Genomic DNA, 18501 nt, shown 5'->3' on the forward strand with positions numbered 1-18501 from the left:
AAAGTACCACAGGCAAAAATCCCTATAAAGACACGCAAATCTCTAATGACAGTCCGTGAATCAGCGCTGCGATGTGGCCATACCCACACAAAGCGTGTGCATGAGTCAACTGCTACTAAGATGTACTTATACGCAGTATCAGATGAAAAAGGACCGCAGTGATCTAAATAAACACAACCTAGTGGTTTATTAGAAATGTACAACTGAGTCTGTGGCGGACGCGTAGCAGTTGAAGGTTTAATCTGCTGGCATATGTCACAAAGAAGGACATAATCACGCGTCTGTTTGTACAGTCCCCGCCACCAGAAACGTTGTTGTAATTGAGCTACAGTGGCCGAGACGCCCGCATGCGCAGACGCCACACCTTCATGTGCCGCTGTAATCAAGTCTGCTCTGCGATCCGAGTTGGGAATCAGCCGTTCCCCAACGTCAGGAATTGTCACAAAAGGAACCTTTTCGAGACTTAAGTGGTATTTGTACTTCGAAGGGAATCCCGCAGGATGTTTACTTCCCTTCTCAGAGGCAGCAACTGCCGCCAAGATGTCGCTATCAATCTTGGTTTTTGATCTAGTAACCGCTGCAACTAAGTATGTAGATACTGCAGATTTCGCTGCTTCATCAGCAAGCGAATTGCCAACAGCGTGTACTCCCACGCGCTGATGACCGAGAGTATGAATCACATAAACGAGTGGCAACATAGCCTTAAGCTCTGCCACTCGAACCCAGATCATTTTATGTTTTATTGTGCTACCCTTGGAATCATGAAAATCATTTTGAATCCAAAAGAACAATTTTTCATTGTAAGACTGGACACAGTAGTAAGAATCACTTACAATCAGAGTAGTAACACTTGGATCTGCGTACTCCAACGCTAGTAAAAGAGCACGAAGCTCAGCCAATTGTGCAGTGCAATCGCCCAGGGGCAACTTGTGTACCTCCCTGGAAATGAATTCATCGTTCAACATAGCACCCACCACAATAGCGCACGCGGAAACGTAGGCATGTTTAGAGCCATGCGCAACCTGCGCCGACCCATCAGTGTAAATGATGCAATGGAAGTCCTCCAAAGGTCGCATAGCCAGAGGAGCAGGATGAACGAACTCATACTGCAAGTACTCTTGCGACCGTAAAGAGGCGTCAAAAATAAATGTGACATCCGTGGACGTCAAAGACGCTGCCCATTGAATCCACCGTGGGTGCAAAGCTTTAGAATTTGGTACACTGGCTTTCGTGACTGCCTCCAAATGAGGACAGGGTGTTACCACTAACATGCGCTTCCCCTGTGACAGAGCTCGTTCTTTAAGAATCGCCATCTGTACAGCAGTTAAAACTTTCTCCACAGTGGGAAACCGCAATTCAGCCGAAGTGTACAAGTGTGACTTGTAAGCAATTGGCACTGTGTCTCCTTCATTAAAAGTCAGGTACGTGAAACCCACCGTCCCTGGGATTATTCTTATCACCAGGTTGGTGTGGTTATCACGAGTCAGTAAGTATTTAGAAGCGAGCAGATGAGCCTGCAAGGATTGCAAAATGGCTGAATGCTCAGGCAGCCAGCCAGCATGATTTTGAAAAAGTAGGTTGTATTAATGCATACAACGGCTTGATACGCTGGGCATATTCCGGAATGTATGTCCTTCCGAAATTTAAAAAGCCCAGTAAAGATTGTAATTTTTTCAGTGTTGTAGGAGCGCGCAATTGTGCGCACTTCTCTAAGAAGTGAGGAGCCAAACCTCTACCTTCATTGTTGAGCTCATAGCCCAAAAACAACACTGTGTGTTCAGCAATGTGCGATTTTGCAAAGTTAAATTTGTAACCCATGTCAGCGAAGCTACAAATAACCGAATTTACACGACACAGATGCTCCCAAATATCGTCGTCTGTGAGATATATGTCATCCACATACGAAAAAGCATCAGGGTCGAGTGCCTCCAGAATAGAGACAATACGAGCGGTAAATATACCAGGACTATTCTTATAGCCCATTGGAAGACGCCGGAATTTTTTTTTGTACTCCAGCGCTCGTAAAACTGGTCCATTGGGAGCTAAAGCTGTCCAATCTGTGGGCATAAAAACCATTGGATATGTCAAGCGTTGTCTTGAAACGCTTACGCACGAGACTATCCACAAGGGCAGAGCCGTGGGTATTCTGTACTGCACAGTTACGGCAATGCGAGTTTAAATGCCGGTAATCCAAAACCAAACGATATGATCCGTCAGGTTTGTTCACAGTAAAAAGGGGATTATTCATCGGTGACACACACGTTTCAATAACTCCCTGATATTCCAATTGCTCAAGGATTTCCGCGACGGAAGATTTTGCTTCACGCCTAATGGGATATTGAGGTTGAGGCTGCGGCTGAGACCGCAACGGAATTTCGTGGCAAGGCGACAATTTATCCCAACCACATTGGTTACGGAACAGAGACAACGCGAGAGCTCGAGCCCACTCTTCTGCAAAATGCTGCGCATGCTCTTTCGAGACAGTGTTCGCGAAACTGGGGAGGATCACCTCCTCCCCTCGCGGCGCCGCGAGCACAAAAGGTGGGGGCCAGTCAGCCTCCGAAAGTAAAATATCATGTAGAAGACAGATTTTCCCAAAATACACCTTTAACGGTACGCTGTATGTCACCTTCAATTAACAGGACAATTTCATAAAGTCTTTCAGGGGGAGCAAGTCTCGTATCTGCCGTTTCTATCACAACGTAGACATCAGTCGCTGTCACCCTCAGTAGTGGACGCAGCGCCTCTCTGACTATGGTTATCTCCGCCGCGCTGTCCAGCAAGGTCAGAGCCCACGTCAGATTCCGAAGCCGCGTTCTCACTATCTGTGGCATATCGATGCGCTGTTAAGGCTGCGATTTTCTTTTTCGCAAACTGCGGTCTCTTAGGCGTAGAATCCTCCTGCTTCCATGCGCCTTCTGTCTGGCGGGGCTGGCCACGTCCCTGTTGGCCACCACGTCCCCGTCCGCCTCCTCCTCCACCGGTCTTCTGGGCCGATGAGTCCTGTAAGGAACGAGGAGAGCGTTGATCAGAAACCTGAAATCGATCAGGTGATTTAATCATCGCGCGATCGCGCAAATCATAAACTTTCTCAGCTGGCGCAGGCACTTGTGTTGCAGGATAAAATTCCTGCGTTTGCTGCTGTTCCTTCCCCTGTTTCTGTTTCTGAGGCCAATTTTGTTTTTTGGACTTTGGTTGTACATCTGCCGCAGCAGATTGCACTTGTGGTTGTTTCTTATCCTTAACCGCGAAGTACTTTAAACCCTTACTTGTGCGACCGATAGTTTTGTAAGCGGCCACCACAATCTTCGCTAACTGGCGGTGCTTTTCGGCATCGGGCAACGCTGCCAGTGCATTAAAAACCTGGAAGTTCACCGCATCTCCCTTGATGTTGGACAGTATGAGATCACTCACAATCTCAAAAGAACCACACAGGCGCATACCCAATTCAACCGCTGCCTCAGGACCGTGATCATCCTGAACACGTTTTATGATCGTAGGCAGTACAGCCATAGATGGGGTGCCGAAGCACCTCCCATAAACAGCCGCAAAAGTCTTACCCCAGCTTTCACAGTCAACGAGTTCGGGAGTGATATCCTTAGGTAAAGTAATCGTCAACATTCTATGTTTGTCAGCAGGAGAAGAATTGGGAAACACGGCTTCCAGTTGGTCAAATTTCTCGGCCAGCCAAAAAGGAAATTCATCTTTATTATCAGGGCGTTGACCAAAAACACAATTTACCATAACTGGATTAAGCCGTAAACCACCACGTTCCGTTTGAGCGGCCGGACCCCCCGGGGGACCACCCGGGAGATGACGACCTATCTATTGCACTAGTGCTCGAATCACGGAAATAGATACAATATGTAACCTTCGAATTTCCTGAAGGGTACAAGCGCCGTGATTCGGGTGCGGGGTAAAACCACCCAACGCAGGCCAGTTAGTACCTGGAATCGAGAGTGGACCTAACCTCGCAGCGGACAAAGAGTGGGGGAGGGCGCCATCAAACCAAACGCGATGCTGCCAATGATCAATAGGTATTTCCAGTGCCCTGTACGGTGTATATTCAGCCGGGACAGCTGAGGCGGTGTAGGAGTGGAACAAACCAGAAGTTGCGTCCACAGCCGGAAACGTAACCCAAGAGTAAAACAACTCGTAAGGGAACGCCGGATCTGCACACACCACGAAAATCACAGCCATCCCATCCACCGGTACTTGGTACCTCTGAAGATGGTTGCGTACCGCCACGCCACTATGCTGCGCAATGGCCACCGCCGCCATGACAACACTGGAAACAAGAAAACACAAAGAATACTTTGTAGCACAACTGGGTAGTAATTCAAAGAAACCGTTTAAGAAAGAATCAATCTTGAAAAAGACCTATCTCAAAAAATAGGTAGGTTTCACCGACACCCTGCTTTCCGGAAACGGAGGTGAAGGGGTTAAGGTATGAACGATATACTACTCGAGTGTCATGATATAAGACCTCCTGGATGATGATTTGTGTAAGAAGTGATTGCCATAATGTTGGTAACAGAATAATTCACCATAATTAGCAGAATCTAAATATAAATCCTCAGCATCAAATGCAGCATAGTATTGCAAATCAGAAAATAAACTTTCTACAGCATTCACATCCCAGTCATCAGAACTAATGTTTTCTTTCACCACATCCCCCATATTCACTCTAAGTACATTAGGGACATTAACGACTTCCGTTGGGCCATGAATCTGAAACCGAACTGCATCCCACACTATTCCATCAAGGACAGGCCATGCTGTGATGTTAACCAAAGTCAAGTCTCTTTTTAATCTGTGTGTAGAATGTGAAGAGGAAAGTGGGGCCAAAGTTCCATTTAAATAAGTAATGCAAGTTCTCTCCTCGACATAGTGTCCATTCATAATTCGAAAAAAATAAAACACAAAACCAATTGACATAAAAAGGTAAACTGAAAAAAGGACCAGCCAAATGTATGTCCAAGGGGGTATCAAAAAATGTTTTTTAAACAGGCTAGCATAAACTGCAATTCGAGACGGTTTCGTCGAGGCAAGTGAAGCAGAGTCAAATGAAAATCTCGATTCCGTTGCTAAACGAGCTTGCAGGTCAGGCATGGACAAATCAGTGGGGTAGGTATAGTCCAACTCATCAATGTTAGTTCCCGGTAAATTATTTAATAACGGACTGGAAACAGCAGTTAATTCGATGGCCACATCAGGTTCAATATTAGACGCAGTGGGCATAACTGAATTTCTCACAATGGAAGGACAGGAAACAGCCGGCGTCATGCTAAGAATAATCGGCCACTCTGTGTATCTTGACATTGTCAATTGAAATAAACCTGTTTTCCTTACGACCAGGAAGTGGTGGTAAAATCACTGGTCTTGTGCCCTTCACTCCAACGACGGGAACCGGAGCTCGATAGGAAGGACCAAATTCTTTCTTGTTATCGATCTTCTCTCGAACCAGTTCGCCAACTTGGGGTAGCCAGCCAGCTACCGGGATCTGCAACGCATCATCCGACGTGGAGGGCAAATGTTCCTTTGCAACACTGTCTCTGGTCTTTTGTAGAATCTGTAAAACATTGCAATGTTCATCTGCGTCAAAGGAAGTGGCGCGAACCACATAGTCTAGACCGTCAAGGTCAGGGACGTACATCTTGATACCAAAGATCATTTCTTATGGGGTCCGCCCACCCAGAGACCTTCTAGGGAGATTATTAAGAGCACGCTGCACGCCATAGAGGTGAGCCAGCCAGTTTCTGCCAGTCCATATAACTCGTGCTGTCAAATATTGCTTTAAATCACGGTTCATTCGCTCAACTACACTGTTACCCTCAGGTCTGTAGGGAGACGAAAACTTGACTTGGACCCCCATCGAAGTCATGGCATCCTTATACTCCTTAGAGGCGAAAGCCGGACCCTGATCCGAATGGAAAGTACCACAGGCAAAAATCCCTATAAAGACACGCAAATCTCTAATGACAGTCCGTCAATCAGCGCTGCGATGTGGCCATACCCACACAAAGCGTGTGCATGAGTCAACTGCTACTAAGATGTACTTATACGCAGTATCAGATGAAAAAGGACCGCAGTGATCTAAATAAACACAACCTAGTGGTTTATTAGAAATGTACAACTTAGTCTGTGGCGGACGCGTAGCAGTTGAAGGTTTAATCTGCTGGCATATGTCACAAAGAAGGACATAATCACGCGTCTGTTTGTACAGTCCCCGCCACCAGAAACGTTGTTGTAATTGAGCTACAGTGGCCGAGATGCCCGCATGCGCAGACGCCACACCTTCATGTGCCGCTGTAATCAAGTCTGCTCTGCGATCCGAGTTGGGAATCAGCCGTTCCCCAACGTCAGGAATTGTCACAAAAGGAACCTTTTCGGGACTTAAGTTGTATTTGTACTTCGAAGGTAATCCCGCAGGATGTTTACTTCCCTTCTCAGAGGCAGCAACTGCCGCCAAGATGTCGCTATCAATCTTGTTTTTTGATCTAGTAACCGCTGCAACTAAGTATGTAGATACTGCAGATTTCGCTCCTTCATCAGCAAGCGAATTGCCAACAGCGTGTACTCCCACGCGCTGATGACCGATAGTATGAATCACATAAACGAGTGGCAACATAGCCTTAAGCTCTGCCACTCGAACCCAGATCATTTTATGTTTTATTGTGCTACCCTTGGAATCATGAAAATCATTTTGAATCCAAAAGAACAAGTTCTCATTGTAAGACTGGACACAGTAGTAAGAATCACTTACAATCAGAGTAGTAACACTTGGATCTGCGTACTCCAACGCTAGTAAAAGAGCACGAAGCTCAGCCAATTGTGCAGTGCAATCGCCAAGGGGCAAGGTATGTACTTCCCTGGAAATGAACTCATCGTTCAACATAGCACCCACCACAATAGCGCATGCGGAAACGTAGGCATGTTTAGAGCCATGCGCAACCTGCGCCGACCCATCAGTGTAAATGATGCAATGGAAGTCCTCCAAAGGTCGCATAGCCAGAGGAGCAGGATGAACGAACTCATACTGCAAGAACTCTTGCGACCGTAAGGAATCGTCAAAAATGAACGTGACATCTGTGGATGTCAATGACGCAGCCCACTGAATCCACCGAGGGTGCAAAACTTTTGAATTCGGTACACTGGATTTCGTGACTTCCTCCAAATGAGGACAGGGTGTTACCACTAACATGCGCTTCCCCTGTGACAGAGCTCGTTCTTTAAGAATCGCCATCTGTACAGCAGTTAAAACTTTCTCCACAGTGGGAAACCGCAATTCAGCCGAAGTGTACAAGTGTGACTTGTAAGCAATAGGCACTGTGTCTCCTTCATTAAAAGTCAGGTACGTGAAACCCACCGCCCCTGGGATTATTCTTATCACCAGGTTGGTGTGGTTATCACGAGTCAGTAAGTATTTAGAAGCGAGCAGATCAGCCTGCAAGGATTGCAAAATGGCTGAATGCTCAGGCAGCCAGCATAATTTTGAGAAAGTAGGTTGTATTAATGCATACAACGGCTTGATACGCTGGGCATATTCCGGAATGTATGTCCTTCCGAAATTCAAAAAGCCCAGTAAAGATTGTAATTTTTTCAATGTTGTAGGAGCGCGCAATTGTGCGCACTTCTCTAAGAAGTGAGGAGCCAAACCTCTACCTTCATTGTTGAGCTCATAGCCCAAAAACAACACTGTGTGTTCAGCAATATGCTATTTTGCAAAGTTAAATTTGTAACCCATGTCAGCGAAGTTGCAAATAACAGAATTTACACGACACAGATGCTCCCAAATATCGTCGTGAGATATATGTGTATATCCTTATATCGTGTTAAGTTAGCATAGGTACATTTGAGGTTTAAACGCCATTTTTCTTTCTTGCAACTTCTGCACACGACACTTAATTGTTGACTTAGCTTTCAACCTAGTAGTTTGCCGTGGTTTATGTGAGAATAATATGTTATTGCTCTGGTATCAGCTTTGCTTAATAAACTATGTCTGCACGAAGAGTGCTGAAGTTTCAGGAACAACACGATATGGAATTGTTATGAGGTCTGATCTCTACGCCTTCATAGTCATAGCACAAGTGCAGCCTTTGCCAACTCTGGTTTCAGGCGGGATTGATATTGCTTTGCACGAGGCACATAGAACACACTTGATGCGGTGCACATGCAGAGAGAGCTGGTGTATGCTGATGTGATTCCTTCATGCTAGGATACTAAGGTATGGGCCCGCCCTAAAACAACCCAAAGAGACCTTCTTAGCTAATAATATAATATATGTGTTAGGGAGGGTGAGATATAAGTGTTGTTAACTCTTATTCATTACAGCATGTTAACATGCTGTCACCATTCGCTTTTTATGTCTTAGTAACTATGCTGGTAATTTTGCTACTGATAATAAGTATACTTGTATTATCTAAGATACTGCGCCTGAGAAGACGGCATTAGTAAATAAACATTTCAAATGCACATGTGTCTTCTTTACTCCATGTTCTGGTTTGTAATGATAATATAACGAAAGAGTGTTCATGAGTTCCACGTACCCTGAGGTACAGTAAGTTCATGTTCTGGTTTGTCTAAACATTGGGAGTTTGATATGTCCAATGAGACACTGTAGCTAGCTCGGTAAGGGGTGAGTTGGATACTAAGGTGAGTTTTGGGACACCCTAATTCGCCGAGGTTCCACTCCTCTGTGCACAGTTCTGTGTGAGAACAGAAACCCTGCGACACTACAATACATTATGGACATTAAATGCACTCCCAAGGGGAGAAGGTCACTAAAGGTCCAAATAAAACTTCCATAATCCACTGTCTGACATGGAATGTGCACAAGTTTGGTGACCCTCGCAAGCACCAGGTCACCAGGTCCAAATGGCTATGATTCAGGAGATGCATCTCAACCCGCACGCGCCAGTCATCTTTGGTAGAAAATGGGTGGCGCATAGCTGCTTCTTTTCTTTGCCCTCTTATGCTCGGGGCACTGCTATACTCATCAAATCAGAGGTGGATTACTATCCATTAGGACAACTACAGGACACTCGGCAGATACAGCATTATGTGGGGAAGACTTGCTGGTCACACAGTTACATTAATATGTTGTTATGCACCCAACATCGATGATCCAGGTTTCTTTGTCAATCTCTGGGGGCACATCGTGGAAATAGGGTTCACGTTTATTATATGGGGTGGAGACTTCAATTTGACGTTGGACCTCAGGATGGATCGTTCCCCATACATACACACTCACATCCCTGGGCAACTAAACATCTTTCAGATATTATGGTCGATCACCAGTTGTTTGATGCATGGAGGGTCCTTCATCCAGCCCACAGGGAGGGCACTTTTGTCTCCAGTATGCATTCCAGCTGGTCGAGGCTGGATTTTTGGCTGCTTTCGTCGGGACTAAACACCTGGCTCAAAGAGGTGTCACATTTAGCGCGGACCCTCTCTGATCATTCCCCGGTTCTCATGAAACCCTCCCCACCTGGTTCTATTTCCCCATTTCGGTCATGGAGCCTCTCCCCCCACTGCCTTGTTGGATACAGCTTTCTGCAAGGAGGTGTGTCGGGAGATTATTAATTTTTTTCCATGCAACATTGACAGTGTGGCGATGCTGGCAAATGTGTGGGAGAGCTTTAAAGTTACGATGAGGGGACTGTGCATGGCCAAGAGCGGGGGATCCTTAAATCTATGAGAGGCATTCTGGATAAAATAGAGACAGATATAAAGATATAAAGAGGACATAAGAGGCTATTGCATCTTCCTTGATCGGCATCTCAAAGCAAGGCTTAAGGAGCTCCTCACAGAATATGCAGATGAAGCAGAGCGAGAATCTAAATTCCGGTCAAAATATCATGTGGCTCGGGCTTATGGGGAGGGGGAGCGCACAGGCAGGGCTCTCGCGGAGGCTTCCAGGGCCCCTAGATTCGCCAACCAGGTACTGGAAATACTAGACTATGGGGGAAACAGACACACCGACTCTAAAAAGATCCTTGAAGTATCTTTCAACTACTATGCGAAACTTTATCGCTTTAGGGAGTGTGGCATACCAGACATAGCATCCTATTTTGATGACACTGCGCTGGGCTGGATAAGTGACTCCCGTAGAGAATTTTTATCTGCAGTGTTTGAAGAAGATGAGAAATGTGCGGCAATAATGGTTCTACGTTTGGGCAGGGCCTGACGGGGTGCCTGCAGATTTTTTTAAATGTTATATTGAGCAACTAGCCCCCATACTAAAACAAGTTTTTGAGGAAGTTCTCCCCTTGTTGATCCGCCAAGCCATGATTATACCATTACTTAAACCGGGTAATGAAGCTAACAACTGTGATGCGTATAGGCCGTTATTGCTGATTAACTGCGACACCAAAATCCTGGCAAAGGTAATTGCTAACAGGCTATCGTTACTAATGGACGGGCTGGTTCTTCCGGACCAGGCTGGTTTTGTGCCGGGAAGTGCCACTTCACTTAATTTAAGAACTACATTTGCACTACCACACAACATCGACCTGGATATCTCGGCAGTAGGAATCTTCTTAGGTGCTACAAAATCGTTTGAATCCCTTGAGTGGGATACATGTTTGCTCTACTGAGCAGAATGGGTCTCCCACAACCTTTACTGGGCTGGATAAGGCTACTGTACCCTAAGCCTGAGGCAATAGTTCAGTTCAATGGTCTATAATCCTAACCGATCATCATTACGAAGGTCACATGGCAGGGATACCCAATGTCCCCGTTGCTTTTTGCTTTGGCCATCGAACCCTTAGCTGCCAAAATTAGACAACACCATAGGGAATATGCAGTTCAATATCCCTTTCGTCAGACACTGATATCATTTTACGCTGACGATATCACCCTTTATCTACGGGACCCCAGCATCAGTCTCAACCTGATTCTTCTGGAATTCATAAGATTCTGTGACATTTTGGTTGTAAGGCTTAACTGGAATAAATCCCAGATATTCCCACTTACTCCCAATACTTTACAATTTACCCCTGATTTCCCGCTGACCTGGTGCGACCAGGAAATAACGTATTTGGGAGTGGTCATCACCAGAGATAGAGAAACAACCCTCTGAGCTAATTATGGCCCGGCGATTGAAACTATTTGTTCATGTATAGATAGATAGCTAGATAGATAGATAGATAGATGGGTCACATTGCCATTCTCCCTGGCTGGAAGGTTGGCGTTAATGAAGATGAACATTTTACCCAAGCTTCTATACCGGTTTGTCAACATTCCCTTTAATCCAGGCCGACCATTTTTCAATACTCTTCAAACTTTGCTCATTAAACTCGCATGGGGTGGAAAGCAACCTAGGGTGGGATGGAAGTTCCTGACACAAGATATTCTCTAGGGGGAGATTTGAGACCCCGGATATTTAACTGTATTATCTTAGCGCGCAGGCCCATTACGCTACTTACTGGCTTCGTCCCCCCCTTTATATGCCGTACCTGGCTGTTGAACAGGGGTACATGTGGCCCACGCCCTAAACTCCTTCCTGGGCACTACTCTCCCTGATGAGGGGGTTATTCATTATATGGTTAGCTGCACCAACTATGCATGGAAGAGACTGTCCAAAATTATGGGGAAATCGCTGTTATACTCCCCTCTGCTGCCACTCCCATATTTGCATGCCGGTAAATGTTTCGGAAGTGAAACCTCACTGTGTGGGGAAACCTATACCATGATGGGCAATTCAAAAGCCAGCGGGAATTACTAGTTGGGGAAAGTACTACTCCCTTGGGGGTGTTTCTATATATAAAGCTCAAAGATTAGGGCCAACGTCCTGGGTTTCCCAGCAGAACCGCCCCAACTGAAGGTCCTTCATTCAGCATTGAAATTGTCAGGGCCGGCACGCGCGGTATCCCACATCTACCGAGCAGCGCTGACTGAACTGCCACAGACCACACACGACGTTAGAGAGGAATGAGGTATCGACCTGGGGGAGCCCCTAACAGATGAGCAGTGGGCCTACTGCTGCTCGCAAACAGACGCCATCACTGCAAGCAGTCGACTGCGCATAATTAATTTCAAATTGTTTAATAGAACTTACTATGCCCCTACAAAGCTGCACAAATTCAAACTACAGGAAGACGATCGTCGCTTGAGATGCCGGCAGGAGGGGGCAGACTTCTTACTGCTCTCGTAGCCTTGCAGTGCGATTTGCGATTACTGGGGTGAGGTCCTAGATGCGCTATCTAAAATGGTTGGCGTTGCTATCCCAATCTTCCCCCTTGACGGCACTCCTGGGGTACACAGCCAATACACAGCAATCCTGTAGGAAGTTTATGGCACTAGGTTTATTGTTGGCTAAGCGTAGACTGGCATGCAGGTGGGGCATGGGGCGCGCTACAATTCAAGGAATGGCTCTCTGATTTCATATACTGTAGAGAACAACTCGCAACCTATGCGGACCTCCTACCGTCACCATCCCGCCCTAGAGACATTTGGGAGCCAGTAATGGAGTACCTAAAGGAAAATTCCGGTTTATGATATGTATGACCCCACGCTTGTAGGTACACACACTGGGGAGTGAACTGTCATAACAGAAGAGGTGGGAGGGAGGCAAGTCTAACCACCTGCTCTGATCAGAGATGCATGCATTAGCAGAAGTAGTCTTAAAGTGATGTATTGTTTTTGGTAAAGTGGAATCAAACGCCAATTTATGATTACGTTTTAGAACATGTGCCATATGCTAAGTCACGGATCAATGTATAACCGACCGACGATAATATCTAGGTGTACTGTGATGTGATCCTTGCACTCTTATGCCAATATGTAAATGTGCAATGCCTTTCTATTGTTCTTCTTTACGCTTTGATGTTCTTTTGATGGAAAATAGAAATAAATACATAAACGCACAAAAGTTTAAAAAAAACTATTCCCAAAACTCCACTACATTTGCACAGGACCATGCAGCAGGAAGCTAGTAACCTATTTCCATAGAAGTTTATCTAAAACACTAAACAATATGGCTTGACATTCCTGTTGATCTTGTGCAAAAAAGCAGGTGTGTGACAAATATGCCATTTACCATAAAATTACATTCTTCTAAAAGTGCGCCTCCCACTGTTGTATACTTTAATGCATTACGTTTTTTTTCACATATCTATTTTCAAGGTAATCTATGTCCCTTTATCCCATTTTTAAGCTGTGCTTTTTTGTATCTGTTTTTATTAGTTTTCTTTTTTTGACAAATTGTACATTAGCTTTGCATATTCACCAAACTGGTGCGTTTCATAGTCGCTTGTTACATAAATCTACTAGTTAGCCTTACAACAATGTACATACAGACAGTGCTTAATTTGTAAAAAAAAGAAGTACAGGTGCTGAAAATTTTGCCAAGGAGGCCACCGCTCTCGTCTTCCTCTGGTGAGCCACACTTTCAACACTCTCACTGCCTCAGTCTCTATCTTCTAACCTTGATCTGTTGTCTGTCCCCTAAGTCTTTGCTCCAAGAGTCTATCCTCTCACCTCTCTAATTGTTTTTTATCACTTTTGTCACACCCTGTATTTCTAATTTGCCCTCTATTCATTTTAGCCCTGTCCTCTTTTCTCTTCACTTTTATCCAGGCTCTGCTCTCTCTCCCCTCGATCTTGGCTCTTTACAACCACTCTCTAGCAGTGATTAGCTGTGTCTCCATTTTATCATTTGTCTGCCTTTTTACCTCTGTCCTGTCCTCCACATCCTTTCATTCTATCTTCTCTCTTCTTAATGCTCTTTTCTTCACATCTGATTTCTCTTTGTATCTGATTTGCTCTCCTCCTTTTCTTCTACTTTGCTCTGCTTTATCTCTCTCCTCTCTTGTTGTTTCTTCTCCTCTTTACTCTTGCTGTCTCTCATCTCTAACACTGCAGCTGCCTGTGACCCCTGTCGTCAGCCTGTACATGTCCCTGCTATTTTGAACTCTGCGTTTTCCTGTTGTCATTCCTAAAGAAGCAGAAGATGACGTGTTTTACTTTCTTACCTACACCGAGTGCAAACACAAAATGTAAACCGAATGAAAATGCTTTTTTGCATATATTAATCAGTGTGGTATGACAGGGTTTATTGCGGAACAGGCGGCTGCTTGAGCATAGCAGGTCATGTCACTGTTAGTGCTGCCTGTACTTAGTAGATCCAGGGATGGCGACGGCATCGGCATCCACTGCTCAGCTTGCTGTAATTCTGCCTGCTACAGCACAGGCATTGTCCCCAGCAGTAATGCTGCCAATGCCGGTAAGTATGGCTGTGGTGCCTACTGGACTCACTCACGCTCAGCAATTACCATGCTAGGGTGCAGCGCACAGATTCTACTGGTGATGCCATGGCGCACAAAAGTTGTGTTGGGCCACAGCCACATTGAGCATATTGAGGATAGCAGCAATGCAGGGCTGCCGGATATGCTACTCTGGCTACACAACAAGTGGAAAGTCCACACTTACTTTCATTTATTCTTCCTCCCAAGTTCCAAAAGCGCTCTTCCTGCTTCCTTGCCTCAACTTCGTCATGAGCCATCCCCCAGCTACAATTATCCAATGGGAGGTTTAGGCTCAGGCATTGGCAGGGTGCAGCAGACTAGGGGACTAGAATGCAAGCCATAGTTTGCCGATGACTTCTTGGATTTGTGATCCGCGTGATGACATCATCACTAACATGGTGATACACAATCATGCCTCCCTGGACATGCATATGCCAGCCTGCCTATAAACATTTACCAGCCAGTCACCATGCAATGTATGTTATACTTTTTATTTTGAATTGAACAATTAATATTGACACCAACAGCTGCAGGTTCAGAAATTGTAGCCCAGGCCCTGTGAAAGAAATGCAGGTGCTGAGCACCTGAAAGCACCTGCTCAAATTAAGCACTGCATACAGAGATCGGGTATGTCATCGGTTCACCAATTAGTGTGTGGTCTCGGTTTGCATTGTACATTAACATTTATAGACGGTTAACTGTTGTGCAACTTATTAAGTATCACAACCCTTTTGGAGTTGTTGGGACGTGCGCTCTTCTGTGCTTTTAGAGGTACGGTGTACAAAACAGCTTAAACTGTGGAAAGGGCGGGTTATAATGGAACGGTGACAAAATAATACATAATAGGGTGAAGTCGGAGCTGTGAGGTTGTCACATGTGCATCCTGTTCACTATGTTCTGTGGGTTTGTGTGTGCAGGTGGCATTTTGGTCTTGACATTTCCAGATAATGTGCAATACATTCGCGTCAGCAAGATCCTATTTTTAAGCTTTTAGTCAAATCAGTTTTTACCTCACTGAGATCTTTCTTCATGATCCTAAGTTTTTGACCTGTTTATTGTTGATGATTTATATGTCAATTCTACAGTGGAGTTTATTGAAATGGCATCAATCTAGGAGTAAAACATGTTTTTCTTCTGATTATATGACTACAGAAACCAAGTTATGTGATCTTTTATCAGCCCTTCAAATGCTATCCATGGTTTCCATCCAATGCTTGTTGTAAAATGTGATACTTTAGTAATTCCATAATACTGCTGTCGCAATATTTCATTCCCCACGAAAAAACTTTGATTATGTAGAATTAGATCCAGTAATCAAGTTTCAGAGATAAGTGGAATAGAAAAATAATTAAGAATGTTCCCTTTCTTTTGAGGAACCATTTATTGGTGTTGTAGTGAATGGTTTGGTTATGTCTATATTTCAGGATGGTTTACAATTTGACCTCCTTGAACATATCGAGCAAGAGAATAATATACACTTTTAAGATGTATTCAAATATTTAAATCCAGAGCATTAAACCACAATGAAGAATAATAATTATACATCTTTATATCAGGCAGAGCTAACCCATGTTCGCGTGTAGGCAAACAAAAAGTGCGTAGTGAAAGCCTTGTTACCCCCTGTTAGACCTGGCATCCTTGGCGTGGTTTCCCCCTATCTTTTTGCCTCTACCTCCTGTATTTTTGATGCTGTGCTGGATTTCATTTTTGCTGGCTAGATGCTTTGGACACTCTGCCACTGCTGATCAGTGTCAGAGTGTAAGTGATCCCTGTGTAAATTGTTATTGTAATTGGATATACCTGATTGGCATATTTGTATCACCCAGAAGTCCCTAGTAAAGTGCACTGAGTGTGCCAGGGCTGGTGGTGTCAAATGCTACTAGTGGACCTGCAGCACTGATTGTGCCACCCACACGAGTAGCCCTAAAATGGTGTCTCGGGCCTGCCACCGCAGTGCCTGTGTGCAGTCTGTGAACGGCCATGTCCTCCTGGTCAGTGTCCCACTGACCGGGCCTAACCCTTCCCTTTCTGTGCACATTGGTCACCCCTATGGATGGCCCAAGGTACCCCCTTGGGCAGGGTGCAGTGTATGTGAAAGGTAGGGCATGTACTTGTGCAAATGACATGCTCTGGTAGTGAATTACAGCCATTTTCGTTTTTCACTGCTGTAAGGCTATCTTGCTCAAAAGGCTATCATGGGGGATGCTGGCTACAGTGGCTACCAGCATATCTTCCGATAGGAACAAGATAGGACATAAAAGTCTGGTATCCCTGAACTCAGAATTTAATAACACATCTTTTAGGAAAGGTTGTTTTTAAATCCTGCGTTTGAGGACAGCACTTTTAGAAAGTAGCTGTTCTCCTGTCTGACCTTCCTGTGTGCCTTGGCCTGTTTGTGAATTGACTGTCTGGTTTGAGAGTGACAGGGGCTCGGGAGCCCCCATGAGGCTGGCTGGGTCAGCCCTAGGCTGAATGACTGCATTTGCAACTTGAGTGGTGGGAGGAGATAGCACCTGAGCCTGAATAGGGCTGTGCCTGCCTTCCACAATGCTGGCTCCACCTCCTGCTTCGGTGGCTGACGACCCTGCCCCTCACTCTGAAAGGAAAGGAGAAGCCCGGAAAACAAAGTGCTCAAGGAACGCCCAGAACTGGTTCAGACCGGGCTCAGGGCCCACTTGCACAAAGAGAACAAAGTCCTTTAGGGGTATAAGTACAGGACCACTGACAACAGAAAATTAGATCATCCTGGAATCAAGAAGGAACCTCTGCCAAGGAGAAAGCTGAAACTGAAGAAGGAAGACTGTCCTGCTGTTGCTCTGCTGGATTGACCTGCTGTTGCTTTGCTGCCAAGGAGAGGGGAAGGACTTTGCTTTGTGCTGTGTCCCCTGTCTTCAAGGAATCTCCAAGGGCCTGAGAAGAGCTGGCTCCCTGTTTTTGAAGTCCTAGGAACAAAAGGACTTCACCCCCAGCTTCCCTGAACTCTGCTGAGAAAGTTCTGGCCTTCCTAGAGTGCTTGGGCCAGTTGTGGTGCCTCTGGAAGTTGTACCTGTGTTGGGAAGCTGGAAACCAAGCTTTTAAAGACTTTCTGCAAGTTTTGTCACATCGCTCGCTTGCGGAGAGCATCCCCGACAGTGCGGGGAAATTCCCGCCACTACGAAGGCCGAGATCCTCGCAGCGCCTGTTGCCGCTGCCAGAGCCGTCGCATCCTTCGTTTGCGGGACGCACCAGACCGGTGCGGAAAGATTACCATCGCTGCGAGTGTCGTCACAGAGCCTGTCGTCGCTGGGTGAGATCGTCTCACCGCTTGCTTGCGGACCACATCACGTCGCTGCGAGTGTCGTCGCAGAAGCCATCGCATCCAGGAGCTGCGAGAGGAAGATCACAGCTGGTCCGCACATCGTCGCCCCGGAGATCGTCGCAACTCCAAAGATCGCATCGTGCCTTTGCAAGAGAAAACTTCCTATGGAACCTACGTACCGGAATCCATACAAGTCCGCCTTCCTCCCCATACAGACCGGATTTGATGCATCACCTCCCCAGGGTCTCAGGAGCAACGCATCGCTTGTTTTCCACCGCACCAGCTTCTGCTTTGGAACTTTGTCGCTTTTAAAAGGTACTGTTGGCAAAACGTGACTCAACTGTGAACTTTTCATGCAACTGTGGCTTATTTTATCGCAACCTTAAGAACTCTTTTTGCAATCATATTCTTGAACTGTGTATGTTGGATTTTTGTCGTTTTGGTCTTGTGTAGTTTAGATTAAATACCTTTATTTTTCTAAACTGTTGTGGAGTTTGTGGTGTTTTCACTGTGCTACTGTGAGTGTTGGTACAAATACTTTACACATTGCCTTTGATAAGCCTGACTGCTTGTGCCAAGCTACCAAGAGGGTGAGCAGAGGTTATGTAAGCCTGACTGCTTGTGCCAAGCTACCAAGAGGGTGAGCAGAGGTTATCTAAAGAGTGTTTCCTCCTTACCCTGACTAGAAGCAAGGGTCCCTATTTGGACAGTGGTACCTACCTCTGCCAACTAGAGACCCCCAGTTCTAACACCCCCGAATAAATTGTGAAACAATGTCCTCAGTAGCTCATTGTGTAAAAAAATATTGTGCAGCTGTAAAAAGTAAGTTAAGAAGAGGTAAAAATCAGCATTCAATTAATGCCAACCACCCCAAGATTGATAAAGGAAAGGTGGTTCAGTGCTGTAAGTGGGATTTAACCTTTTTCATCTGAGACATACAATATAGATTGCATA

The 18501-nt window shown here is 45.5% G+C and overlaps 1 protein-coding gene across 2 annotated transcripts in view; it reads left to right on the top strand.

Annotated features, from left to right (window-relative positions):
- Positions 1-18501, top strand: part of PGGT1B (protein geranylgeranyltransferase type I subunit beta) — a 315684-nt gene that overhangs the window by 60720 nt on the left and 236463 nt on the right. The gene's annotated exons all lie outside the window — the stretch shown is intronic.

The sequence above is a fragment of the Lissotriton helveticus genome, chromosome 2_1 (genome assembly GCF_964261635.1).
Source record: "Lissotriton helveticus chromosome 2_1, aLisHel1.1, whole genome shotgun sequence".
NCBI lineage: Eukaryota > Metazoa > Chordata > Amphibia > Caudata > Salamandridae > Lissotriton > Lissotriton helveticus.